The following is a 27,433-nucleotide window of genomic DNA, read 5'->3' as shown; positions in this document are numbered from 1 at the left end:
CTGCAGAACAAGAGAGTGCCCAGCTAATAGTAAGAACTGCATAAGCACTCAGCAGTTTCACATTCTTCTTTTTTATGTACCCACATGAAAGGCTCCAGTACCACTCCTCACACCCCTGCGAACTAGATAACTAGAAAGATCCTGATACCAGAGGCAAAAGGACACATTGGTTGCAGATAATGTACTCAGGGCTGGTGTAGGGAGGGCAGCTTATGTACCAACTAGTGTGCGAAGGCCAGGGAATGGCAGCCGTGGCGGGACCCGGAGCAGGGTTGTCCTCAGCCACATCAGTGGGCAAATGTTGAACCCGGCACTAGGGGAGACGATGAGCGTAGTTCTCAGCGTGGTCTCTGCCCCATAGTAGGCATTCATCAAACCCAAGACCCTTTCTTCTCTAGATGGGCAGCAAGAGTGACTTTGCAATGTATTCCAATTCTGGAATTCCCTGGAAATATTTGGAAAACTTTCAATTATCCAAAATGATCTTGGGGAGAGGATGGAGCTTATAGTTAATTTATTATTTATATCTGTTTGAGAGTTATTTCATTTATATGTTTTTTACTGATTTTCAAAATTTAGGTTATATTAAAATATATTTAGAATGGGGGCGCCTGGGTGGCGCTGTCGTTAAGCGTCTGCTTTCGGCTCAGGGTGTGATCCCAGTGTTCTGGAATCGAGCCCCACATCAGGCTTCTCTGCTGGGAGCCTGCTTCTTCCTCTCCTACTCCCCCTGCTTGTGTTCCCTCTCTCGCTGGCTGTCTCTATCTCTGTCAAATAAATAAATAAATAAATAAATAAATAAATAAATAAATAAATAAATAAATAAATAAAATATATATATATATATATGTAAAATGAAAATCATATTTTATGTAATTTAGTCTCTCTTCAGTAACTATTGGCCCCATCTCGAGACTTCTGGGACCATGTGCCCTAAACCCTGGCCTGCCCCCAGTTAGCTCTGGGATCCTGATCTAGTCACTTAAACCTCTCTCTGAGCTCTAGTTTCTACCTATAAAAACCCCTAAAACTCTAGAATCCTTGAATTATTCATCATAATACAATACCAAGACAGTAAAATTGAAAGGAAACCAGGATATAAATGCATATGTCATAACTAAAAGTTTCTTTAGCTCGAATCCCTGATAATCACTTATTTCCTTGGCATTAGGGACTCTTTTTTTTTTTAAGATTTATTTATTTATTTGAGAGAGAGAGAGTGCAGAGGGAGGGGCAGAAGGAAAGAATCTCAAGCAGACTCCCCGCTGAGCACAGAGCCTTACTCAGGGGCTTGACCTCAAGATCCTGAGATCATGACCTGAACCGAAATCAAGAGTCAGGTGCTCAACCAACTGAGCCACCCAGGCGCCCCAGCGTTAGGGACTCTTGAGAGCAAGAGACACATTGTATAGACATCACACAAAAATCTGCTATGGGGCCTTTTTGCTTGTTTGTGTTTTAGCTCACTGGGAATTTGCAATGTGTTGATTTTCTTTCTTCCTAGTCATGTAAAATGACTGCTGTTTCTACATTATCTACATTTCCAAACCATTAAAACCTGGTGCTCGGGTACCTGAAACCTTCAGATATAACCAGATTTTTTTTTCTGTCCTATGAAACATGAATTCATATTGTCAGTAACCCAGCTATAAGTATCTTGCCGATGGGGCATGCAAGCCAGCCACTGTGGCATTTTCCTTTGTGGACCTGTAATTGCTTCTGAGGCCTCCTTCCAAGATCCCACTCCCTCTGCTCAGAGCCCCCTCCTGTGGCCCCAAGTGCTAAGCATTGTTTTCCTCTCCTTGTGTGCACACTAAAGTGTCCTTGCAGGCTCTGCAGTCATTGTCCCTCTTAGCTCAGTGAATGACTTTAGAATTTGAATTAAGTAGTGAATAAGCAAACATCCCAAACATTGGGATAGAAATGGAAAGTAGCTGCTTGGAACTAATTGGCATTCAGTTCATATGATGTAAGAAAAAACATTTGCGCCTGGATGGCTCAGTCGATTAGGCATCTGCCTTCGGCTCAGGTCATGATCCCAGGTCCTGGGATCGAGCCCCGTGTTGGGTTCCTTGCCCAGTGGGGAGCCTGCTTCTCCCTCTCCCTCTGCCTGCCGCTCTGCCTACTTGTTCTCTCTCTCTCTCTCTCTCTCTCTCTGTCAAATAAATAAATAAAATCTTAAAAAAAAAAAAAAAAAAAAAAACATTTGATTAGCTCCTTGGAAAATTTTAAACCTCATCGTTATCCTGTCACCACGTTCAAATCAACTTCTGGTTTGTCCCAGCCTTGTTCACACTTGGCCCACCTCTACACTTCCTAGCCAGCCAGCCTCTGTGCTTCTCAGGGGCCCCTCATGGCTGGTCTGAAAGCTCTTTCTTGGACTGAGAAACTTCCAGATACATACTGCTGCCCCTCCCACTCTCCTACTTGGTCAGTTTAGGCCAAACCCAGCTCTGGTATCTAGTTGTCCAGTTGTGCAGTTCTACCCCAAAATCCTGACTCCCCATGGGCAGTGCTCTTACTAGAAAATTAGAGCCACACTCACAGTGCCCAGTATAGCCTCTAAACTAAAAGGGAGCAAAACAAAAAATAGAGGCCTCCTTCTGGAAGTCAAGGAGTAATTGAATTGAAATGTCTTGCTCTTCTTTTTTTTTTTCTCTCTCTCTCTTTTTTTTCTTTCTTCTTTTTTCTTTTCTGTTTTCTTTTTTTTTTTTTCTCTCTCTCTCTTTTTCTAAAGTGGAATGACAGATAGTCCCTAGAGTTTATATGACTTGAGTGTTGGCTCCCTATTGAAAAACACACCCAAGAATGTGTATCAGCAAAAAGTAAGACATAAGGCATTGTACTTAGTACTTTGGTTAAATAATTAAACAGATCATTTAGTTTATAATTAGTAAGTGTATTTTGTGCTAAGAGATGAAGAGAAAGTGGTCGATGTGCCAAGCATTGCAAGGCCGTTACTACACTGCTCATTAGTATTAAAGTTGGCTCAACAAACACCTCCTTAGCTGTAGTCATGGAGACCATTTTGGGCTGGATGCCAACCATGCTGGAAGTGGCATCATAACCCTGAAGTTCAGTCTTATGGTGTGTTGAGTACAGAGGGCAGGAACAGGGTGTGCTTCCTTAGAAGACATGGAGCCCACAGCGGGTTTGCCTCTCAGCCCCATCCTTATGGGGCTGCTTGGCTCTCTCCCAGAATGCCAGAGGAAGAGTGGCTGTTAAGAGGTTATTGCCAAGATCTATTATCAAAAAGTCAAAAGATAACCAGTATTGGCGAGGATGTGGAGAAAAGGGAACCAGCCCTTGTGCATTGTTGGTGGGAATGTAAATCGGTACAGCCACTGTGGAAATAGGATGGAGGTTCCTCAAAAAATTAAAAATAGAACTCCCAGGTGATCCAGCAATACCATTTTTGGATATATATCTGAAGGAAATATAACCACTATCTCAAAGAGATATCTGCACTCCCGTGTTCACTGCAGCATTAGTCACAATAGCCCAGATGTGAAAACAACTCGTCTATTGACAGGTGACTGGATAAAGAACAGGTACTGTGTGTGTGAACAGTATTCAGGAAAGGAAAGAAATCCTGCTGTTTGCAGCACCATGAATAAACCTGGAGGACGTTACGCTAAGTGCAAGCCAGACGTAGAAAGACAAATATTGTAGGATCTCACTACATGTGGCATCTAAAAAATGTCAAATTACACACACACACAGATAACCATGGGAGGTGATAGATAGGTTAATTAGTTGATTGTGGTAATCACTGCACAGTATATATACACATATCAAAACATCGCATTGTATACCTTAAGTATATATAATTTCTATTTGTGAAAAATACATAAATATTTTTAAAACAAGGGGAGGGAAAAAATGTTATTGCCAAATCTCTACCACCTTTCTTTGGGCTCACCGCCCATGGTCTTTCACCCTCTAGCAAAGGGGGAGGTTTCATGCAGAGAATAGCTATTGGGTAGGGTGTAAGTATGCCCCTTCAGGTGGACCACATGCTTTCTTAGGTATAAATATATTTCCAACTTTGGCTCTCTCACTTTCTGTCTCTGTCTTTTGCTTTCTCTCTCTTTCACTTCTCTCCCTCTCTCAACATTTTAGGGCAGATCTCATTTTTTCAGTTCTACACAAAAAGGAAAACTGACCCAGAAGGATTCTGAAGCAAAGGCATTTGTTGTTAAGTCTTCACCACGGGGTGCAACAAAGAATGTTCCGCAGTAGTACTGGCAAGCACAGAGACCAATGAGGAAATTATAGAATCTTCTTGACTGAAAGTTTTTAGAAGAGATGAAAGCTGTTAATGTCTCTGGGATGGCTTAGGTCCAGTCTTTTAAAGAAGCAATAAGATCGTCATGATTATCTTTGGACAGTCTTTTCAGTGTGTAATACTACAGAAAGTCCTTAGCACTGTAGCAGATGTTGCCAACAGTGTTCTTAGCCTGAGTGTAACTTTGGGAGAGGTGAGGATTGATGGGAAACAGTAATTGAGGTATTTAGGGAATGGCATGACCAAGATAAGAAGAAAAAAACACTCACGCATCCCAGAGCACAGAGCCAGCCCTTTGGCCTCACCCTATTCACTACCTAGACAAAACTCTGAAGAAGAGTAAAGGGCAAAATTCTAGATTTAAGGAGCATCAGCCATGAGTTTCAGAGAAAACCATAGTCTGAACCTTGGCACTAATGGCATATAAGGTCTTGACCAAGTCAGTCAGCCTCTTTGGGCTTCTGTTTCCTCACTCATTTTTTCATTCATTCAACAAATATGTATCAAGGCCCTGCTATTTACCAGGAGGCACTGTTCTAACTACTGGGTGAACCTAGGGAACAAAACAAAGTTTATATTCCAGTGAAGAAGAGGGAGGAGAGACAGAAAATAAATATAATATGTACTGGTTAGATACCATTGAGAATAAAATAGAAGGGGACTAAGAAATGTCAGGGCACTACAATTTTAAATACAGTGGTCAACAATGACATTGTGTGGTGACGGATGGTAGCTACACTTGTGGTGAACATAGAATAATGTATAAATTTATTGAATCACTATGTTATACACCTGAAACTAAGGTACCATTGAGTGTCAACTATACTCAATAAGTAGATAGATAGATAGATAGATAGATAGATAGATAGATAGATAGATAGGAAGGAAGGAAGGAAGGAAGGAAGGAAGGAAGGAAGGAAGGAAGGAAGGAAGAAAGAAAGAAAGAAAGAAAGAAAGAAAGAAAGAAAGAAAGAAAGAAAGAAAGAAAGAAAGAAAGGCTTTATAAAAGGATCTTTTCGAGGGGAGGACTTTGAGTAGAGACTTGAAGGAGGTGAGGGAGCCAGCCGTGCTGACATCTGGGTGGTCCAGGCAGAAGGAATAGTAAGGAAAAGGCTCTGAGGCTGGAATGGGCTTGGCATGATTGACACACAGTAACAGAATGAGCAAGTGGCAGAATGGGAGGAGGCATGTCAGGTAACAGGACCAGGCTATGCACCTTTTAGACACATTACCTTTTCTTGGAATGAGCTGGGAGGCCATTTGGAGAGTTTCACAGGAGATCATTTTGACTGCTATATGAAAATAGATTGAAAGAGGGACAGTTGGTTAAGCGTCTGCCTTAGGCTCAGGTCATGATCCAGGGGTCCTGGGATCGAGGCCCACATCAGGCTCCCTGCTCAGAGGGGAGCCTGCTTCTCCTTCTCCCTCTGCCTGCCACTCCCTCTATTTGTGTGTGCTCTCACACATGCGCTCAATCTCTCTCTGTCAAACAGATAAATAAAATCTTGAAAGAAGAAAGAAAGAAAGAAAGAAAGAAAGAAAGAAAGAAAGAAAGAAAGAAAGAAAGAAAGAAAGAAAGAGAAAGGGAGAGAGAGAAAGGAAGAATAGATTGAAAGAGAGGGCAAAGGCAAAAGCAAGGAAAACACTTTAAGACGCTAAGGCAGCAACCCAGGCATGACACAATGGCCTAGATCAGAGTAATAGCAGTAGAGTAATGATCAGTATCAGATTCTGGTGATATTTTTAAGGTGGAACTTATGGGATATCCTTATAGAATGGATATAGGATAGAAGAAGAGAAAGAGAGGAGTTAAAGAGAACTCCAAGGTTGGAGTCTGAGCTGTTGGAAGAATGGGGTTGCCATTAACTGGGATTGGAGAAGATGGGGAAGAGTAGGTTTCAAGTGGTAAGAATGGGAGTAAGAGTTCTATAACATGTTTGAGATGTGTGTTAACATCAAAGTAGAGATGTCTGGTACACAGTAGGATATGCATGGTTGAAATTCATGGGACAACTTCAGCCTGGAGATAGAAGTTTTAATACCAGATTATTGGGGATATTGAAAGCCATAAGACAAAATACAATCATCAAGAGAATAAGTATAGATAAGGAAGGGGGGAAAAAAGAGGTCCCAGGATTGAACTTTGGGGCTTTTTAGAATTAATAAGTCAGAGAGATAAAGAGGAGCCAATGGGGTAGACGAAGAAGGAACAGCCATTGAGATAGAAGGAAAAGCAGAAATATATAATGTGCTGGAAGCCAGGCAAAGAAAGCATTCCAAGGAGGAGAGAATAATCAACTATGTCAAATGATGCTAATAGTCAGCCAAGATGAAGGCTGAAAATTGACCATCTAGTAGTTTGGAGTGATTTCATGGAGCACTTTCGGGGGAGCAGTGGGATTAAAAAACATGTAATTGTGTTCTAAAGAGAATGGGAAGAAAAGAATCTAAAAGCTAAGGTAGGCTACATTTTTTAGGCTTTTTGAGTTAAAGGGAGCAGAAAAATGGGCCAGCAGCTGGAGGGAAATGGTGTTAAAGGTTTCATTTGGTTTTTTTGTTTTAAGTGGGAAGAAATTCCAACATGTTTGCACTCTGTGGTAAAGATGATCAGTATTCACCCACATCCAGTTTTCCTCTCTTTCCTGGACACACAGGAAGACCAAATTTACAATCAGGGTGCTATGTAATAGATGTAGCCAAAGAAACATGAGTAGAAGTCACGGGTCACTTCTGGTCTGAGACAGTTAAAAGTAGGTTTGAGTTCTTCATGTTCTTTCCCATCCATTTAACCGGTGTCAAAGAACTCCAAGAACTCCGAGATGCTGGAACTGTAGCCCAGATCCCTGAGTCACAATTGGAGAAGAGCCATCTGACTCAAATCAGACTCTGGCATGAATGAGAAACAAACCTTCATGTTAAGCCAGTAAGAATTGGTGTTTGTTTCCTCAGCACAGCCTAACCCATCCTGACTAAGACTTGGGCTGATGGGAATGTTGCAAAAGAGAGAAAACTTGATCGTACAGGAGACAGAAGACCAATTGCTAAACAATGCTCTTAGGTACTTGAAAGAGGATGGGATCTACCGAGCAAGTGGGCAGACTCAGCGTAGCAAGGCACGTCCTTATCTGAAAATGATCTCCGAGGTCTGACCTTGTGCTGTTCATAGCCCTTGGATGTAGGTTCCTGCCGGAGGGAGAGAATAAATCCTACTGATCAGAAAGAGAGGAGAAATGTTTGGATTGAGAGGTAAGGAAAGGCCGTGGAGATGAGAGGCAAACCAGTCAGGAAAGGAAAGAACCACAGGATTTCACAAGAGGAGCGAGCTCACTTCTTCTACTCATCTTTGTGAATTCTCCCTGACTTTTCAGAATCAGTCTTGCAAGAGATGACAGTCAAAGAGCTGTAGAACCACTGGGCTGTTTGATTACCTAGAACACAAGCAAGTGGTAGAAGATTCCGATTATTGCTCTCTCACCATTTCCGAAGGTTTTAGCGTTTTGCATTTAATGACCTCAATTTGAATATGAGTTTGTAGGGAGTAGCAATACTGGTGACCAGCTTGACTTGCAGGGCTGCTGTTCAGATTGTTGAAATGTGATCTGTTAGACTTCTTGGAAGGATGGCGCTGTATACACAGGAGATGTTATTATTCCCATAAAAGGAAAGCACAGTCTTCTCTGATGAAATGGCTCTTACCTCAGAATCCTCATTAAAAGCTGTGGTGCAATTTTCCAGGTTGCATTAGTGAGACTTGGCAGCAGATGAAAAAAAAGCAAATAAATAATAAGTCAAAATATTCCAGGTAACTACTTGCTGGCAGGTAAGAAGGTTTCAAGGCCTAGAACCATGCTGATAATTTTGAAATGCCTAAAGGCAGAACTTATTTATAGTAACACAAAGGTGACTTCCAGCCCTGAAATCTGGGCCTCGGTCTCAAATGGGGGTGTAATAAAGCGAAGCCAAGAGAAGAAGAGCTAATACTATTGTGATCCCACCTCCAAAGGCTGCTCAATGGTGCTGATACAGAGGGAGGGAAATCTGGTGTGAAAATAGCCACAGCAATAGCTAATTTTAAAACTGAAATGCATAAGCTGTTTCCAAACCTCTTACATTTTTTTAAATCCCGAGGCCAGTAAGTCCTATTTAAAGAAACTTAGCAGAAATGTGCTCCTATTTTGGCATAGTAGAAGGAGTTGAGTTGACAAAAACTAAGACATATCTAAAAATTATTTTTAAGTGACCTGATTTCAAAGCCAGTTTAAGGATTCTTTTCACTATACCTATTTATCCCTAGATCATAGGAGATGACCTCAGTAGTCAACATTTTTAAATGGACTTCAACAAAGCCTTAACAGTAAAGTTGTTTTCATTACATTTTATAAAATTAGTTACTGGCACATCTATTCATTTTAAACCTCCTCCGTATATATGTATTAAATATCCTTTACATTTCTTTCTTTCCCCTATTATGGAGTCTCTTAGCTATTTCAATTAAGATTAATAATAGCTTTAAAGACAAAGTTCAGAGCTGTAAAGTTCGTCACTTGATCAGTAATCATAACTATTATTTTGTCATATTTAATCATAGAACCCATGCCTTTAACAGGGTACTTAATTAAACTTTTAATTCATGACAAGAAGTTAAATAGCACTGGGGAGAGTTTTTAAAAATTATTTCCACTTCCCATCCAGATTACAAAAAAAAAAAAAGTGTGCTAGGGAAACATCATGGCCGTCAGCCAAGGGTATTGTAGGTCATGCCAACATGAACTGGCAGCAAGCCATTGTCCAATTAGCATGGCTTCATCGTTGCAGAGTAATCACTCTTGAGTAGATGGTTGAGTCACTCATGATGTAGTGGCACTTCACTTGAGCCAGTTCTTCTTAGAATAGGTTTCTTGTTCACTGTTATTACCTGTCCTACTTTGCCAATAAAAGCACAGGACCATTTAGGCTGAAAGCCGAACGGAAGAGAAACATCGATTATGTATCTTGTTTCTCTTTGCTTCCTGAAAACTGAGATTGCAATTAAACAGTGAAATCATGGTGTGTTTTTTAAAATGAGTTACAAGAAAATACAGTTTCCACACCAAAATACTCAGAGTTGGAATCCAAGAGTCAGTTTTTATTCTGGCTTTTCTTTGGCAGCTTTAACACTTGGCACAAATTTGAGGATATCAGTAAAGTTACCTAATAATCTTAATGGATTCACATTCCATTCAAAAAGTTGGAATGTCACCAAACTGCCTCAGGTTTCAGCTCTATTGTTGGGGTGTCCGTGACATTTCTGTTGGGTGTACGGTTATACAAGCAGACAGCTTTTGAAAGAGACCCTTCTTATGGTGAGAACACCTGGATTCTTGGTTGGACAAGCTGTAAACCAGGAAATTGATTCAGGAATTTCTTAATAAAAGGGATCATATCCAGGCATTGGGGTGGTGTGTGGTTGTCAGTAGAAAAGGCTGCTCTTAGAAGCACAAAGAAAGTAAAATAAAATTGTTGGCAGTCATCAGTAAATACCTTATGTTTCTATCCTTGTTTGTTTTGGTTTTTAACCAAATCACAGACTAGATCAAAGGTTGTGTTGTTTTTGCTTTCAGGAGTGGAGCAATTAAATAATGGCACTTTCGGTTTCCTGATATCTCAGAAGTGTTCTTTTTCCTATGAACTCGGTGCATATAGTAAAATTTATCACTTTGCCATAGACTCCTAAAATATGTTGACAGTCTCCCTACCCGACATTGGCACCAGCTCCAAGCTAGCTGATGATTCAGTGAGCTTTACTGTCTGAGATGGACTTCTGTGTGCAGCCTGGCAAAGACTGTGTGCGAAAAAGTTAATGCATTCAGCACCCTGGGCGGGATGCAGCCAGGCCTCCAACGTGAGACATTGTTTGACTGGCAGCAAAAACAAATGCCGGCAGCTGCCCCCAAGCAGGCCGAAAAGTTGGCCCAAGAGTTAAAAAAAAAAAATGCTGGGATTTAGCCAACAAAAGATTCCTGTGTTTAGAAGAAAATCAAAGGAAGGATACAGAAGGTCACAATTACAGCTGAAGCAGCAAATATCTCACTTTGTCTTCTACTTTATAAAGGATGGTATTAAATATCATTGCGACTCATTTTTTCTGATTATTTCTGAGTCTTCATTTTTGCTCTGTTGCTTTCTGTTTTCTTTTCTCTTTTTTTTAAAGGTTTTATTTATTTATTTATTTATTTGTCAGAGAGAGCGCGCACAACCGGGGGCAGGGTGGGGAGCGGCAGGCAGAGGGAGAAGCAGACTCCGTGCTGAGCAAGGAGCCCGATGCGGGACTCGATCCCAGGACCCTGGGACCATGACCTGAGCCAAAGGCAGGTCTGAGCCGACTGAGCCACCCAGGTGTCCCTCTTTTTTAATTCTTGATTTGCAAAGGCTGTTGACAGATTATTCTTCCCGAAGACAGTGTAGAGGTGATACCCTTTGTGGAGGCAGCAGCAGCAAGCAGAACAGAGTAGGGCAGGGCAGGTCTGTGAGAGCAGCAGCCACACGCATGGAGGCTGAGCCGTGTTGAGTGACGTGGGTTGGAATGCAATGATGTGTGCAAGTCACTTCAGGGATCTGTTCGCAGAGGCCTTCTGAGGATCTCGCAACTGATCTATTATTCTTATTTCATTCTTTACAAAAAGAGAAGGGTGGGGAAAACAGAAAAGTGACTAAAGGGCCAGGAAAACGTCTGCTAAAAAGACAGGACTCTCAAGGGTCTTGCCACGTAGAGATGAGCACTCTAGTAGCAGAGTGCTTCTTCCTTCCCTGGAGATACCTTAGACTGTGGGAATCTTCTTTCTCCCTCGAGAAGCTGTAGTCGCCCAGGAGTTGAACTGTGTGTCCTGCAGTGGGAAGGTGGGAAGACTAGGGCTGTGGAACATCAGGATTTGGGGTAAGAACTTCATAGTGTGGGGAAATTAGCAGGATACTGAAAGGTATTTGAGGCACACCTTTTATAACTCTGGAGATTTGGGGGATGACTTAAATCCATCAGATTTACAAGATGTTCATAGAAGTGCGATGACCTTTCAAAGTTCTGTTTAGCAAAGTATCTGCGTGCCTCCTGTTTAAAGCGGTTACAGTAAATGTTGACCAGATGTTCTCACTCACAGAACAGAAGAATAGTATCCTCGCTGCATCTGAGGGATTTCGGCTATTTTATTAAAGGAGAACTTTATGGCAGCGTAAGTTGCTAAACACCGGAATAAGGTACAAAAAAATACAGAATTACCTTCAGAGGAGTTGGGGTGTATATGTGTGGTGTGTTTAAAGCAGATATTCAAAAGGACAAGGTGGCTTAAGCAAAGCAGTTCATAGGAGCAGAGGAATGGAACACATGACCCTTTCGTAGGTCACTTCTTTGGGGGATTAACTTAAAAATATAAGGCAAGGTCATTTCCTTCAAAGAGCTTGCAATATTGTTGAAGAATCAAGATAAAACCAATGAAATCAAAGCTGAACAATTCAAGAGCATTCACTGTAGCTGCCAAGTTGTGTTGGCCGTTGTTTGTAATGTGGGAAAGGGCAGGATTTTCCTTTCATCTCCTCCGCAATGTTTAGACCACCAAAAACGAACACTCACAGGACCAATAGGACTTTCTTGGGGAGAACAGGGGGAGAGATCCTCCAGGAGAGGTCACTGGCATGGCCAAGGCCCAAAAGGAAGCATTCACAGGACACTGAGGAGTCAGCTTCAGTCAGCACAAATGGCAGATTTAGGGAAATAATTCAAAATATGGTCAGATTCCATGGGGCCTTAGTATGAAAAAATAAAATTTAGACAAAAGAATTTCATCTTGACCAGATAAGCAGTAGAAAATCACTGAAATGGAAGCCGAGAAGTAACATCATGAAAAAGAGTTTAAGAAATATCTGTTTAGGGGCGCCTGGGTGGCGCAGTCGTTAAGCATCTGCCTTCGGCTCAGGGCGTGATCCCTGATTCTGGGATCGAGCCCCACATCAGGCTCCTCCGTTAGGAGGTTGCTTCTTCCTCTCCCACTCCCCCTGCTTGTGTTCCCTCTCTCGCTGGCTGTCTTTCTCTGTCAAATAAATAAATAAAATCTCTAAAAAAAAAAAAAAAGGAATATCTGTTTAGCAATGGAATGGTTCTTGAATGGAACAACAAACCACTCCACGCAGAGGGCACAGCCTGGAGGTTCACCCTGATCCTAACATGAGCTGAGAAAAGTCTGTGCCCCGGGGAAAGGACAGCGAGAATGATAGCACCTTCCACAGATTCCAGAAAATTGGATGTGGGAACACACAGGTGGAGAAAAAGGCCCTGGCACGTTGATACGGATCTGCAGTGCCTTCCATCTACCCAAGGCACTGAGAGTGCACAACAGAAGAGGCAGGGCTGAGGAGCCCTGGCATGTAGATGATGGCCGAAATCACCAGGAAGTGGTGATCCTCGGAAAAGAGAAGAGAAAAGGGGGCAGGCAGGGACTGAGATTGACTCCAACCCTTCAACCCCCCATTGCTGGTTTCTCTACGAAAAATGAGGTTCACTCAGGATTACTGGCTTTCACTTTACCTTCAGTAATTTGGCAAATATCTCATCTCCAACAGTTTATCTCACTGAGGTTACGTAGAGAGGTGCTCCCTAAGTCACCTTTTAGGGAGTATGCCTCCTGAGTGATACTACGAGCATCAGATCTTACTTAACACACCTGCATACAAGGACCCACAGGGAGATACAAATTTCTAGAGCACAAAGCCCTTGCCTCAGCTGATTTGTAACCTGGTAGCACGTGTTTTTAAATGCCAGGAACAGATTCAGGCAAAGGTGATCACTTAGGGTTAGAACCGTGATGATGAATGTTTGATGGATATTATTGTCATACAAAGCAACACAGAGACACCAAGTACATCACACACACACACTGCCTTCACGCCTACACAGGCAGGGACCAATCTGAGCATCACTCCTGGTGGGCCAACCAGGTGTCACATGTCTTCTGATGCAAATATTCACGAAATACACATCATCCCCAATGATGTATTCGGTGTGTAGCTTGACCTCATAAAGCCTTTTATCTAGCTTCCAATTAGAGGAAAGTCAAAGATGAGAGAAATGGGCTTAACAACACCACGAAGGAAGCAACAGGTCAAATCCAGGGGGTGGGACTGTTTACAGGACAAATGGCCTGATTTCTTCAGTAAGTCAGTGTCATAAAAATGGGACAATGCTAAATTAAACAAGATTTAAGGGATTTAAAAACGAGATGCAGGATATGGTCCTGGAGTGGTTACTGGTTTGGACAACCATTTATATAACTTGTGGGAGGAAACTGGAGAAATTCAAATGTGGTCTAGATAACTAGGGGAAATATTCTTGAAACGGAAAGGTGGTGATAACTGGAAAAGGCAGACTGGGGAATGATACACCCAGTATGATCTTGGTTTGGTTAAAAGATACGTGCGTGTGTGTGTGTGTGTGTGTGTGTGTGTGTGTGTGTGTGTAGAAAGAGCCATAGGGACATGTGCTAAAATGTTAACAGTGGTGACCTGTGAATGGGAGACTGTGATGGATTTTGTTGTGCTTGTCCGCATTTTCCACTTCCTACAGTATGCATTATTACATTTCTATAATAATAAAAGGGTTATTTGAACAGTTCCGTGAATAGAATGGAAGGAAAAAAGGAAAACCAAGTGAAGTATGGAGCATAATATTGGAAGAATAAAACTTCAAATATGACTTTATATGTGATTTCAGAGGTTCTGTGGGCCTCATTTGTTTTTTCCCTAAAAGTGCCAGGTCACCCCCCATGCTTTCTGGTCCCTTCTGTCCAGTACAAGGGTCTGCATTCTCCTAAGAAACTCAAGTCCTTAACTTGGGCTGAACAAACTTGTACTCACAGTCTCATTGGTTAAGTGAAAAACAACCAAAAAGCAATAGAGGGAAGAGATTTCTTCTAGTTCCTTCTTATTAAAAGTTTAAGCCCTCTTTTTCATTTTTAACTTGACCTTGGTCATTGAAACTTACAGATGCCCTTGCCTTCTTGCATGTTTTCTAGAGTGACACTTCTGGAAATCACTAGCATTATTTTAAATGGAAATAGCTCAGATGTTTTCCAAGTCTCTGACCTTATGCATCCCCAGATAGAGAAGGGAAGTCTCACCCTCCCGTCAAACCTTATGCAGCTATGAAGGAAGGAGAGGATGTGAAGAGTGTCCCTGCTTTCCTGTCAGCCTAGTGTACAAGTACTGAAACTGAAGAAAAGGAGGGTCCTTTCATAGGTATTTTCCAACATATATAAATATCTCTAAAGGTCTGCTTTGGGAAGTTACTCAATAACTTTTAGTATTTACATCAGGCTGTGGTTGTATACAGATTATGTCCAGAGATGTGTCAGAATGTTCAGTAATAAGGACGTTTTTGTATGAATCAGAGGGATGATGGCATTTTACAAAACTAACAGTAAAAGGCATCTTTCATCTTTAACTGAAGACACCACAACGTTACCCCCGGATCCTGAACAGCCTAGACCCCTGGGTGCTCCTGGAACTTACATGGCTTTCATTCCTCTCCATGTTTCCCGTGTCAGAGGGGCTGTTCACGGGGGCCCTGCAGTAATAAGGTGGTTCCCCTCCATCATGCCCAAAATCTGCAAGAAGACCACTGACACGTGTACGATTGAGATTTCAGAAGAGTGAGTCAGAATAGAAAGTGACGCTCTAATGGGTCTGCACCTGTAGGGCTCACGGCCGTGTTTAAAACAACTTTTACCTCGTAGGCAAACTCCTGTCTCCTCTACGGCCAACAGACTGCTGGTTCTTCCTTGCTTCCTCCTCGGGGACCTCCAGAAATGTCTCCTCTTTCAAGTTTTTTTTGAAGTGATTTTCTTCTTAAATCAACTCTAGCTTGTTTACATGGGAGGACTGCAGTATTTAATTCTTCTAATACCCATGTATTGGTCAGCTCCGGCTGCCATCACAAAATACCACAGATTGGGTAAAATGTGTTAAACAAAATGTAAACAAAACAAAATGTATTTTCTCACAGTTCTGGAGGCTGGAGGCTGGAGGCAGCCACCTTCTCGCTGTGTCCTCACATGGCCTTTCCTCTGTGCACAGAGAGAGGGGCACCGGTGTCTCTTCTCTTCTTACAAGGAGACCAGTCCTGTGAGACAAGGCCTCACCTTAGAGCATCATTCAACCTTAATTACCACCTTTAAGAGCCCATCTCCAAATACAGTCACAGAAGAGATTAGGGCTTCAAACTGTGGGTTTCGGTGGGAGATGTAAGTCAGTCCATAACAATCCACTAAAAAAATTACGGATTTGTACAAATCTAGAACAACGCATGTGCAAGATTATCCGCATATGTACAACCACATAACCATGTACCGTTCAGTCATAAGAAAGAAAAAAAAGAAGAGCTCCATGAACTGATATGGAGTAATTTCCAGGATATATTTTAGAAGACAAAAATAAGACGCAGAAGAGCACAGACACTATGTATGGTGTGCTCCCTTTTGTGCAAGGAAAAAGGGAAGAAAAGAATATATATTTATAATGTATACAAGTATATGTATAACTTACAAGCATATATGTGTATACACACATTGGCAGATTTTATAAAAAGAAACCAAAGATAAAGAATTATGAAAAAAGTAACCCATGGAAAGAGGGTGAAAAGAGTGTGAAAGGTTTGGGAGGAGAGTGACTCTCTGAGTGTATCTTTTTATTTGATGTTGATTTTTGAACCATTTAAATGTTTTACATAGTCAAAAAATAAAAGGGTAGGCAAAAAGACAAAAAGCGGCAAACCTAAAAACTTAAACAGAAAAAAATGAACTCATTGTATATTGGTTAGTAAACCACACAGAATATAAGAATAAGTCAGATTAAGTTTTGCATCTGGTCCTATGACTAGACATCCTCTGTGGGACGTTCTTCAAGACAGCTAGCCTGAACTTTTCAAAAACATCACTGTCATACTACAGATAAAAGACTGGTATCCAAGATCTACAAAGAACTTCTCAAACTCAATACACATGAAACAAATAAACAAATCATAAAATGGGCAGAAGATATGAACAGACACTTTTCCAATGAAGACATACAAATGGCTAACAGACGCATGAAAAAATGTTCAAAATCATTAGCCATCAGGGAAATTCAAATCAAAACCACACTGAGATACCACCTTACGCCAGTTAGAATGGCAAAAATAGACAAGGCAAGAAACAACAATTGTTGGAGAGGATGTGGAGAAAGGGGATCCCTCCTACATTGTTGGTGGGAATGCAAGTTGGTACAGCCACTCTGGAAAACAGTGTGGAGGTCCCTTAAAAAGTTAAAAATTGAGCTACCCTATGACCCAGCCATTGCACTACTGGGTGTTTACCCCAAAGATACAGACGTAGTGAAGAGAAGGGCCATATGCACCCCAATGTTCATAGCAGCATTGTCTACAATAGCTAAATCGTGGAAGGAGCCGAGATGCCCTTCAACAGATGACTGGATTAAGAAGTTGTGGTCCATATATACAATGGAATATTACTCAGCCATCAGAAAGAATGAGTTCTCAACATTTGTTGCAACATGGATGGCACTGGAGGATATAATGCTAAGTGAAATAAGTCAAGCAAAGAAAGACAAATATCATATGATTTCTCTCATCTATGGAACATAAGAAATAGGATGATCGGTAGGGGAAGAAAGGAATAAAGAAAGGGGGTAATCAGAAGGGGAATGAAGCATGAGAGACTATGGACTATGAGAAACAAACTGAGGGCCTCAGAGGGGAGGGGGTGGGGGAATGGGATAGACCAGTGATGAGTAGTAAGGAGGGCACGTATTGCATGGTGCACTGGGTGTTATATGCAACTAATGAATCATCGAACTTTACATCGGAAACCGGGGATGTACTGTATGGTGACTAACATAATATAATAAAAAATCATTAAAAAAAAAATCACTGTCATGAAAGACAGAATGATGAGGGACTATCCTAGGTAAATACAATAGGTAGGTGATCTTTGGTTGGCTCGCAGATTGAAAATAAAAAATCTGTTAAGGACATCCTTGGAGCAAATCAGAGACCCTGAATATAGACTGACTGTATATTAGTTTATAATGTTATATCAACATTACTTTTCTTGGGTAGGAAAATGGTACTTCGTTATACAGAATGTTCTCATTCTCAAGAGATGTATGCTGAAATATTTAGGGGTGAAATGTCATGATTTATTTTCAAGTGGTTCTGGAAAGAAATGTATACATGTTTGTATGTGTGTGTGTACATGTTGATAGTATAGAGAAGACAGTGCATAAATTTAGAAAAATTGAACAGTTGGTGGATCCAGATTCATGGTATATGAATGTATATTTCTTTCTTTTTTTTTTCTATAGATTGAAATTTTCAAGTTAAAAAAATCAAGGCAAACAAATAATCGATGTGGATTGATTTTGTCATGAAAGTGCTCTGTTCACTCAGGAAGCATTCACAGAGCACCTTCTCTGGGCCCCAGCCCTGTTCTAAGCGTTGGGGGTACAGCACAGGCTAGGACAGAGTAAATTGGAGTTCTCCTGGGCCTACATTTTCGTGGAGAAAACAAAAAAAGAAAACAAGATAACTTGAGATTGTGGTCAGTGCTAAAAGCAAAATAAACAGGGTGATATGATAAACAGCCATCAAGGGAGGGGCAGGTTGAGAGAGGGTAGCCAGGGAAGGCTGCCCCAAGAAGGCGGCCTTTGAGCTGAGACCTGAATGGTCGGAAGGAGCCATTCATCTGTTCGACAGATTTGCCCTGAGCACTGACTGTGTACAGATAAGCCCAATACCTTCACACAGTTTATGTTCCCTGTAGGGTTTGCATACAGTAAACAGGAAGACGTAAGTTGGTGATCAGTGTTATGGGGGAAAATACAGTAGGGAGATGAATAGTTAATGAGGACAGCAGTTGAAATTTTAGATACAGTAGTTCAGAAAGGTCTCATCAAGCAGGCAACACACAGCGACCAGAGTGAGAGCTAGGGTGGGGAGGAGACAGATCACCGGGCGCCTGATGGACCATTTAGTGACTGGCTTCAACTCAGGGAAATGGGAATCTTTGGGGAGATTCTGGCTAGAACAGTGGTGTAATCCAGTGTGTCTTTCTAAAGGATGGCTCTGGATGCTAGATTTGAGAATAGGCTGGGCAAGGGACAAGGGCAGAAGCAGGGATACTAGTTAAGCATCTCCTGCAATAACCCAAGCAAGAAGTGATTTAGACAAGAATGCAGCAGGGAGGCAAGGCAAAGGTTTGGATTCTGACTCTGTTTTGAAGGCAAAGCTGCCAGAATTTCCCACTAACTGATTGGAAGTGGGATATGAGAGAAAGAAAAGGATCCAAGATGACTGAGGTTTTTGGCTGCAAAACCAGAAGGATAGGCATTGCCTTGAACTGAGGTGGGAAGGAAAGTCTGCCCGAGGAGCAGGTTTAAGAGAGGAAACATGGGTTTGGGTGGGTGGATGGCAAGATCAGGGGGTGATCAGCAGTCAGGTGGAGGGAAAAGGCAAAAACATAAAGATCTACTGAGAATTTCACAGCAGGCTTGTACAAGGATAACTAGGGTTGCCTTGGATAAGTCTTTCCATAGAATTTTTTTTTTAATTTACAAGTAAACCTACTGGCAAGTTGAGCTCTGTCAGCTCAGAAGAAAAGGTGACCTCAGAGTTCACCCTATCTTCTGACTCTAAGAGTCTGGCTCCCATGTGGAGCTGCTGTAAAAGGCCCCACTGGTTCTGGGTGTTGGATGGAAGTTTTGGTGGGAAAGAAGGAATCTGTGCTAAAGATGTGGCCCTATTCACAGCGACATGTGAGACAGTGTTGATGGGGGCGGCCCTGCAAGGTTCAACTGGAGTGTAACAGTGGTTCCCAGACATTTTTTGCCAATGACCCCTTTGACATGTGACCAGATTCCACAGGCTGTCTTTCAGTTTGAACCCAAATTTCCCTTCCTTCTATGCCCCACGCCTGCGTCCATGGGGGACACACATTCTAAGCATATTTCGTTCCTCAAGAGCAGGCTCTGGCAGCTTTGAAACTATTCATTCGCATTCCATTGCCTCTTCTGCTCTCCCGCCAAGATTCTGACAGAGGCTGCTCTTAAAATAATGAGGCCTTATTTATTCAGAGTCTTCCTCCCCCAGGAAGATGCTGAGAGCTTTTCATGAGAATTCTTCAAAAATTGCTGAGGTTCTGTGGACTTCAGAAAGTGTACTTAAAATGGGGACTCCAATAACTAGGGCCCTCAGTAGACGCTTGTTGGTGGGGATGATAGGCCTTGACCCCACTCTGCCTGGAGGACCCTCTGTCTGCAACTGTAGTACATTCCGCCCGCTGTGGTTCAGCCCAAGAGAACACTCGAGGAGAACCTCCTTTCCGGCCGACACCAGAAACCAAGGGGAGATGGATTTGCCCTCTCCCCCTCATTCTTCGTACCTTTTCTTCCCATCGCCCTGGGTTACTTTCAAAAGCCACGTTAGTGAAAGAAACCAGTCACAAAAAGACAAATACTCTATGAGTCCGTGTATGTGACATACCCTAAAGTAATCAGATTCACAGAAACAGATAGAATGGTGGTTACCAGGGCCAGGGGGTAGAGGGAAAGAGGGTTTGTTTAATGGTTCTAGCATTTCAGATTTTCAAGATAAAAAAGTTCTGGAGATCTGTTTCACAACAACGTAAATGTATTTAACACTACGGAACTGTACACTTAAAGATGATCGTGATGGTAAATTTTATGGTACATGTGTTTTACCACAATTTTTTAAAGCCACATCAACAGCAGTACTTCCACGGAAGGAAAAATATGCAAGTTCTAAAACTCGAATGCCTTAGGACAGAGTAAACAGGCAGAGTCCGTGGGGTAAGGTTTTTATGTTATAACCACAGATGTTTTTCTATTATCCACCTCCCCAGCTTCGGCAGGATGCACATACCTACGGTGTGTGTCTATGTGTTAGCACTCCAGCATTTTGTAGACATTTATTAGTTCCTTTGAGGGGCTCATCTACACAAGGGACCTGATACAATTTTGTCTTTCAAAGAAAGACCAAGAAATACTCAGACTCACACAACAGATTACTGGAAAATCGAGAATGCCAATGTCTACCTCAGGCCTAGTCCCAGAATCTCTTTCTCCCTATCTCAGGCAACCCCTGCTCTCTGGCCTGGAGTAGTTCTTATTGAAGAGCACAGATTTCATGAAGCAGGAGGTAGCAGGAGGAGTAGAGAGAGTAGCCTCTTGAAAGCAACAGCTCCCACACTAACCACTTTAGCCCTGGGCAAGTCCCTAAACCCCTAAGCCTAGCTCCTTGGGATAGTATGACTGGTCTGAAGGGTGGGACTGAATACCTGGTACATGGGACATGGGTCTTCCTTTCATGGTCATCATCACCATTCATGGTAAGAAAAAGGCTTCAGATTCCCCCTTGAGATACCCAGCATGCCCACTGGGTAGTCCTCCACTAGGCATAATGTCAAGCAGGTTTAGGTCGGCTCTAGTTGGCGCAAATTTCATTTCCAGCTCCTACTGTTACTTACTTCAAATACAATTGTCTCTTGGTCCAAACCTTACTGAAATTCAGCCTCTTTTATGCTTCATGCACACTTGGGCCCCTTTTCTAACCAGTTATTGAATTGTACAATTCCCTGGGTCCTATAGAGTCTAGCCCCCATGGGTTCCTCAGTCTGTATTAGAAGGTTATTTTTGGATCTTAGGATTTACTTCAATCCTTTTTGGGGAAAAAAATGTATGATATTATTTGAAATTGTAACTTGCTTTGAGTTAAAGATTTCTGAAAGAGCATGGTCATCTTAGCATCCAAAGCTTTCTTCCTGCTCTGTCTTAATAGAACTTAGAGGGGCAGCCTCTGTACCAGCATGGCCATCCGTGATCAAAGGCCAGTGTCAAGAGAAGGTCCCTCCACTGCCAGCTCCACAACAGGAAGCCCTAGTTCAATTGTTCATCTCAACTTTGTGTGTAGAGTTTGAGTTAGAATCATTAATGAGATAGCAAGGTCACAGACCTGGGAAAACTACCCAAAAAATTCCAACCCAGATTCAGAGTCCTAAGCACTAGCACAGGAAACAGATGGCTACATGGGAGCTAGAATGAGTGATCTCCAGGAACCTTGTTGGCCCCATCATTGCACGAGCATCTCTTTTGCCTTGGCCTCAGGTTTGTGGTACAGAGTTGTGTTCTCTCATAAGTTCTGACCATTCTTGATAAGTGAGAGAGCGCAACCGTGAGTATCAACCATGAGTAAATCACAGTACTCACTGCCATGTTTTAGAGCGAGTCCTGTACCTCATCTCACTTCTTTCCTTGCCTTGTGTCCACCATCTCTTCTACTTGTGGTCAGGGCTTCTGGTTTCTTTTCCTCTCATTAGCAAAGATTTCAGGATTACCTGGTTCAGTACTAAAACCTGTCCAAGAGATTATTAAGGAGGAAAGCCTTCGGGCTATTTTCTCCTGCCATTTTCAAGGTGTATAGAATGGCAGGGTGTATACAACTTTTACGATATTATTAAGTGGCTGTTATGTCAAGCCCAGAAAAATACAAGATGGGGCACGCCGCTTTCCATTCAAACAAAATTGTAGGTCCATGTGACTGACTACACTAGCTCCTCTGACAGGTCTAAATAGAAAGAGCTTACTTGTTCAGTACGGGAAAATCATGTCTGGAAACAACGCCTGTATAAATGTCTTGAAACCCAGTCTGCTAAGTCTGCTTTTGTTTAATTTCAAGGTTCTGCAACTATACAGTTGAATTTTTGTTGAATAGGTCTGATGGCCTTTGAAAACTTATATACTTAGGAAATCACTGACTTCTTTATTTTTTTTTAATACTGCCTTCCATTACATCCTATGAAGACTCCCTGTGTTCTCTGTAAATGTTCATGATCTCAGCAGACTGGTTGGACTAGGACAGCATTCCAAACTAAAGTAGCTTGAAGGATATGTCATTCATAGACTCACAGGAGACTTGGGGAAGTTCAAGAAAGCTCTGTTTGTTTTGCCAACTCACAAGGCCATATATTTTGCCAGTGGTATTCAGAGTAAATGAAAATACTATCAACCTTGTCTTTCTTCTTTGTCAATTTTTGTATGAAGTGTTTAAGGGATACTAAGAACCATAACTCCTCTTAATGATTGTGGGGAACAGTGAGGAGTGTCAAGGATTACAGGTTAGAAAATAAGTCATGAAAGACCCCCTCAAAAAGGAGAATTACAGACCGATTTCCCTAATGAATATGGACGCCAAAATCCTCAACAAGATACTTGCTAATAGAATCCAACAGTACATTAAAAGGATTATCCATCACAATCAAGTGGGATTCATACCTGGGATGCAAGCGTGGTTCAATATTCGCAAATCAATCAGCGTGATACATCATATCAACAAGAAAAGACTCAGGAACCATATGATCCTCTCAATCGATGCCGAAAAAGCATTTGACAAAATACAGCATCCTTTCCTGATTAAAACCCTTCAGAGTGTAGGAATAGAAGGTACATTTCTCAATCTCATAAAAGCCATCTATGAAAAGCCTACTGCAAATATTATTCTCAATGGGGAAAAGCTGGAAGCCTTTCCCTTAAGATCAGGAACTCGACAAGGATGCCCACTCTCGCCACTATTATTCAACATAGTACTAGAAGTCCTTGCAACAGCAATCAGACGACAAAAAGGGATCAAAGGTATTCAAATTGGCAAAGAAGAAGTCAAAATGTCTCTCTTTGCAGATGACATGATACTCTATATGGAAAACCCAAAAGAAGCCACTCCCAAATTATTAGAAGTTATAGAGCAATTCAGTAACGTGGCAGGATACAAAATAAATGCTCAGAAATCAGGTGCATTTCTATACACGAATAACGAGACCGAAGAAAGAGAAATTAGGGAATCCATCCCATTTACAATAGCACCAAAAACCATACGTTACCTTGGAATTAACTTAACCAGAGACGTAAAGGACCTATATTCTAGAAACTATAAATCACTCTTGAAAGACATTGAGGAAGACATAAAAAGATGGAAAGATATTCCATGCTCATGGATCGGAAGAATTAACATAGTTAAAATGTCCATGCTACCCAGAGCAATCTACACTTTCAATGCTATCCCGATCAAAATACCAAGGACATTTTTCAAAGAACTGGAACAAACAGTCCTTAAATTTGTATGGAAACAGAAAAGGCCCCGAATCTCCAAGGAACTGTTGAAAAGGAAAAACAAAGCTGGGGGCATCACAATGCCGGATTTCGAGCTGTACTACAAAGCTGTGATCACAAAGACAGCATGGTACTGGCACAAAAACAGACACATAGACCAATGGAACAGAATAGAGAGCCCAGAAATGGACCCTCGGCTCTTTGGGCAACTAATATTTGATAAAGCAGGAAAAAACATCCAGTGGGAAAAAGACAGTCTCTTCAATAAATGGTGCTGGGAAAATTGGACAGCTACATGCAAAAGAATGAAACTTGACCACTATCTCACACCATACACAAAAATAAACTCCAAATGGATGAAAGACCTCGATGTGAGACAGGAATCCATCAAAATTCTAGAGGAGAACAGAGGCAACAACCTCTACGACATCGGCCAAAGCAACCTTTTTCATGACACATCCCCAAAGGCAAGAGAAACAAAAGATAAAATGAATTTATGGGACTTCATCAAGATTAAAAGTTTCTGCACAGCCAAGGAAACAGTCAGAAAAACTAAGAGGCAGCCCACGGAATGGGAGAATATATTTGCAAATGACACTACAGATAAAGGACTGGTATCCAAGATCTACAAAGAACTTCTCAAACTCAATACACGAGAAACAAATAAACAAATCAAAAAATGGGCAGAAGATATGAACAGACACTTTTCCAATGAAGACATACAAATGGCTAACAGACACATGAAAAAATGTTCAAAATCATTAGCCATCAGGGAAATTCAAATCAAAACCACACTGAGATACCACCTTACGCCAGTTAGAATGGCAAAAATAGACAAGGCAAGAAACAACAATTGTTGGAGAGGATGTGGAGAAAGGGGATCCCTCCTACATTGTTGGTGGGAATGCAAGTTGGTACAGCCACTCTGGAAAACAGTGTGGAGGTCCCTTAAAAAGTTAAAAATTGAGCTACCCTATGATCCAGCCATTGCACTACTGGGTATTTACCCCAAAGATACAGACGTAGTGAAGAGAAGGGCCATATGCACCCCAATGTTCATAGCAGCAATGTCCACAATAGCTAAATCGTGGAAGGAGCCGAGATGCCCTTCAACAGATGACTGGATTAAGAAGTTGTGGTCCATATATACGATGGAATATTACTCAGCTATCAGAAAGAACGAGTTCTCAACATTTGCTACAACATGGACGGCACTGGAGGAGATAATGCTAAGTGAAATAAGTCAAGCAGAGAAAGACAACTATCATATGATTTCTCTCATCTATGGAACATAAGAACTAGGATGATCAGTAGGGGAAGAAAGGGATAAAGAAAGGGGGGGTAATCAGAAGGGGGAATGAAACATGAGAGACTATGGACTATGAGAAACAAACTGAGGACTTCAGAGGGGAGGGGGGTGGGGGAATGGGATAGACCGGTGATGGGTAGTAAGGAGGGCACGTATTGCATGGTGCACTGGGTGTTATACACAACTAATGAATCATCGAGCCTTACATCGGAAACCGGGGATGTACTGTATGGTGACTAACATAATATAATAAAAAATCATTAAAAAAAAAAAAAGAGTAATAAAAAAAATAAATAAATAAATAAATAAATAAATCCCACAAGACAATAAAAAAAAAAAAAAAAAAGAAAAGAAGTCATGTTAGGAGTCATCTAGTCCAATCTCCCATCCAGTTTGGAATCCTTTTTATAATGACATAGGTAGCTCTCCAACCTCTGCTAGAACACTTCCAGCAATGGGGAGCTCACCACCACTCAGGAGCTGCTTCCATTTTGTCATCTGCGCTTACTAGAAAATTCTTCCTCATTTGTAGCGGTTATCTGCTCCCTTACATTTTTATTTATGATCTTATTTATGCCCTCTGGAATGAAAGAGGCCAAATTTCCTCTCTTCTTCTCGTAATAGCCCATTGGCTCTCTAAAGACAGCTCTTAAGTGGGCCCTGTAAATCTTACTTTCTCAGGATTTACGGGCTTGGTTCTGTATCACATGGATTCAGTGCTCTCACGATCCTTGTTGGTCAGGCCTGCTGTTAACATACAGCACTGAATACTAGAGTCTCGATGTGATCTGAAGAGTAAAGAATAGAGTAAAGCTGTAACCCTGTTCCTGCATTATGCATCTCCTGTGGTAGCCCAGGATTGTGCTAAGTTTCCTGGCATCTGTGTCACTGTCCTGACTCACCTTGTTAAGCCAGCACTTTTCCATCCTGTCCTTACAAAGTTGACTTTTTAATCTCCATGTAGGATTTGATGTCTATTTTTGTTAAAGTGGATCTTTATAATTTACCCCATAATATCAGTCTGTGGTCATTTTTGGGATCTTAATTCTCTCTCCTGAAGTATCTGACCAGCTTGCCACCCACATCGTTTCCTAGTCAGATATAGAACTTAACTGTAACAGAGACGACAGAAGCCTGGGTCATGTCACCACACTTTCCTTCAGGTTGAAGTTGACATTGATCCATCATCCAACTACTGGTCACTTAATTTTACCACCTTCCAGACCCCATCTTTTCATATTTTTCAAAGAGTGACTGAAGAGATAGCTGCCTTGCTGCAATCCTGGGATGCTATTTCTACTGCATTCTCTGAGCAGTAATCCTATCAAAACCAGAAACGAAGTTACTTTGGCATGACTTGTTCCTAATGAAGCTTGAATCATCTGCCACTTCCCTGTCTAGGTTCTGAGTGGGTGATGGTTTGCCGAGCCCGGAAAGATCAAGTCTATGGTTCAAATGGAAGTGCTGTTTGGAGACTCAGTTTTACTCACGAAGAGTATCAAAACTTTCAGAGAGCAGGTAGAACGATGTAAGAGAGACACATGCCAATCCGAATTGAGTGACAGTGAAAACGTCAGGGAAAAGACTCCTCCATTATGCGTATGCATCGTTAAAATGAAAAGCAAAGCATGGGGCGCCCAGCTGGCTCAGTCGGTGGAGCGTGCAACTCTTGATCTCGGGGTTGTGAGCTGGAGCCCCGTGTTGGGTGTAGAGATTACTTAAACATGAAATCTTATAAAAAAAGAAAAGAAAAGAAAAAGAAAACCAAAAAAATAATGTGACTACAATTCTTGGGAAGATGGCTGGTGAGATTGAGATATGATGTAAAAACATAAACGGAGGCAGGATGATAGAAAAACGAAAACGTTGAGTTCCTGAAGCCCACAGGGCTCCAAATCTCTATGAAAGAGAGGGCATGTTGAGTGGAAAGGTACTAGGGAGGCAACCCCATCCAGGCTGGGAGTCGAGGGCAGGGTTTCTAAGTCTAAAATGGTTCCTTGATCATGGGTTGGGTTTGTAAATCCCCCAAAGAAACGCAGATTAAAAACCCACACTAAGAAGTGCTTGCTTCAGCAGCACATATGCTAAAATTGGAACGACACAGAGAAGATTAGCATGGCCCCAGCGCGAGGATGACACATAAATTCATGAAGCGTACCATATAAAACACACGCGCGCGAACACACACTCACACACACACACACACAAAGCTCCCCTCATGCGTGCCCCAGGACCTAAGACGCAGGGGGCTGAGTTCAGGTCACTTCCAACATCCGTCCTCCTGACCTTGTCTTTCCATTTCCCCATTTTAGTCTTTCTCAGATGCCAGGTTCCTGAGAAAGCCCTTACAAGTCCTGCTATGTGAGGACTGGGTTCTACAGGCAGCAGCCCATGGCCTCCGTCCCTCCAGCCTCTTCACTGTTTTCACAGAGCTGTACTTCAGTTCCTTAAGCTCCCTCTTTCCAGCACCAGGAATTATTGAATCCTGGAAAATACTGCTGTGGAGTTATTTTTGGCTCCCTTCCTTCCAGCCCTGTGTCTGCCTGCTCATCGACAACCATTAACAGCTGTGAGAAGGGGCTTGCAATTGCCTGGCTTCTTGCTGAAGTGCTTTAACACACCGGGTTTCTAAGAGCTCAGCT

General features: G+C 41.9%; 1 protein-coding gene and 1 non-coding gene across 4 annotated transcripts in view; both read left to right on the top strand.

Annotated features, from left to right (window-relative positions):
- The window catches only part of BACH2 (BACH transcriptional regulator 2), a 358,628-nt gene that overhangs the window by 274,998 nt on the left and 56,197 nt on the right, over positions 1-27,433 (top strand). The window lies entirely within an intron of this gene.
- Positions 26,852-26,958, top strand: LOC123798606 (U6 spliceosomal RNA). The gene has a single exon (XR_006781372.1). It is a non-coding gene; the product is annotated as a U6 spliceosomal RNA (small nuclear RNA).

This window comes from Ursus americanus, chromosome 11 (genome assembly GCF_024610735.1).
Source record: "Ursus americanus isolate L20-20 chromosome 11, mUrsAme1.1.p, whole genome shotgun sequence".
In the NCBI taxonomy this organism is placed as follows: Eukaryota; Metazoa; Chordata; class Mammalia; order Carnivora; family Ursidae; genus Ursus; species Ursus americanus.
This window is presented reverse-complemented; position numbering and strand designations above follow the sequence as displayed.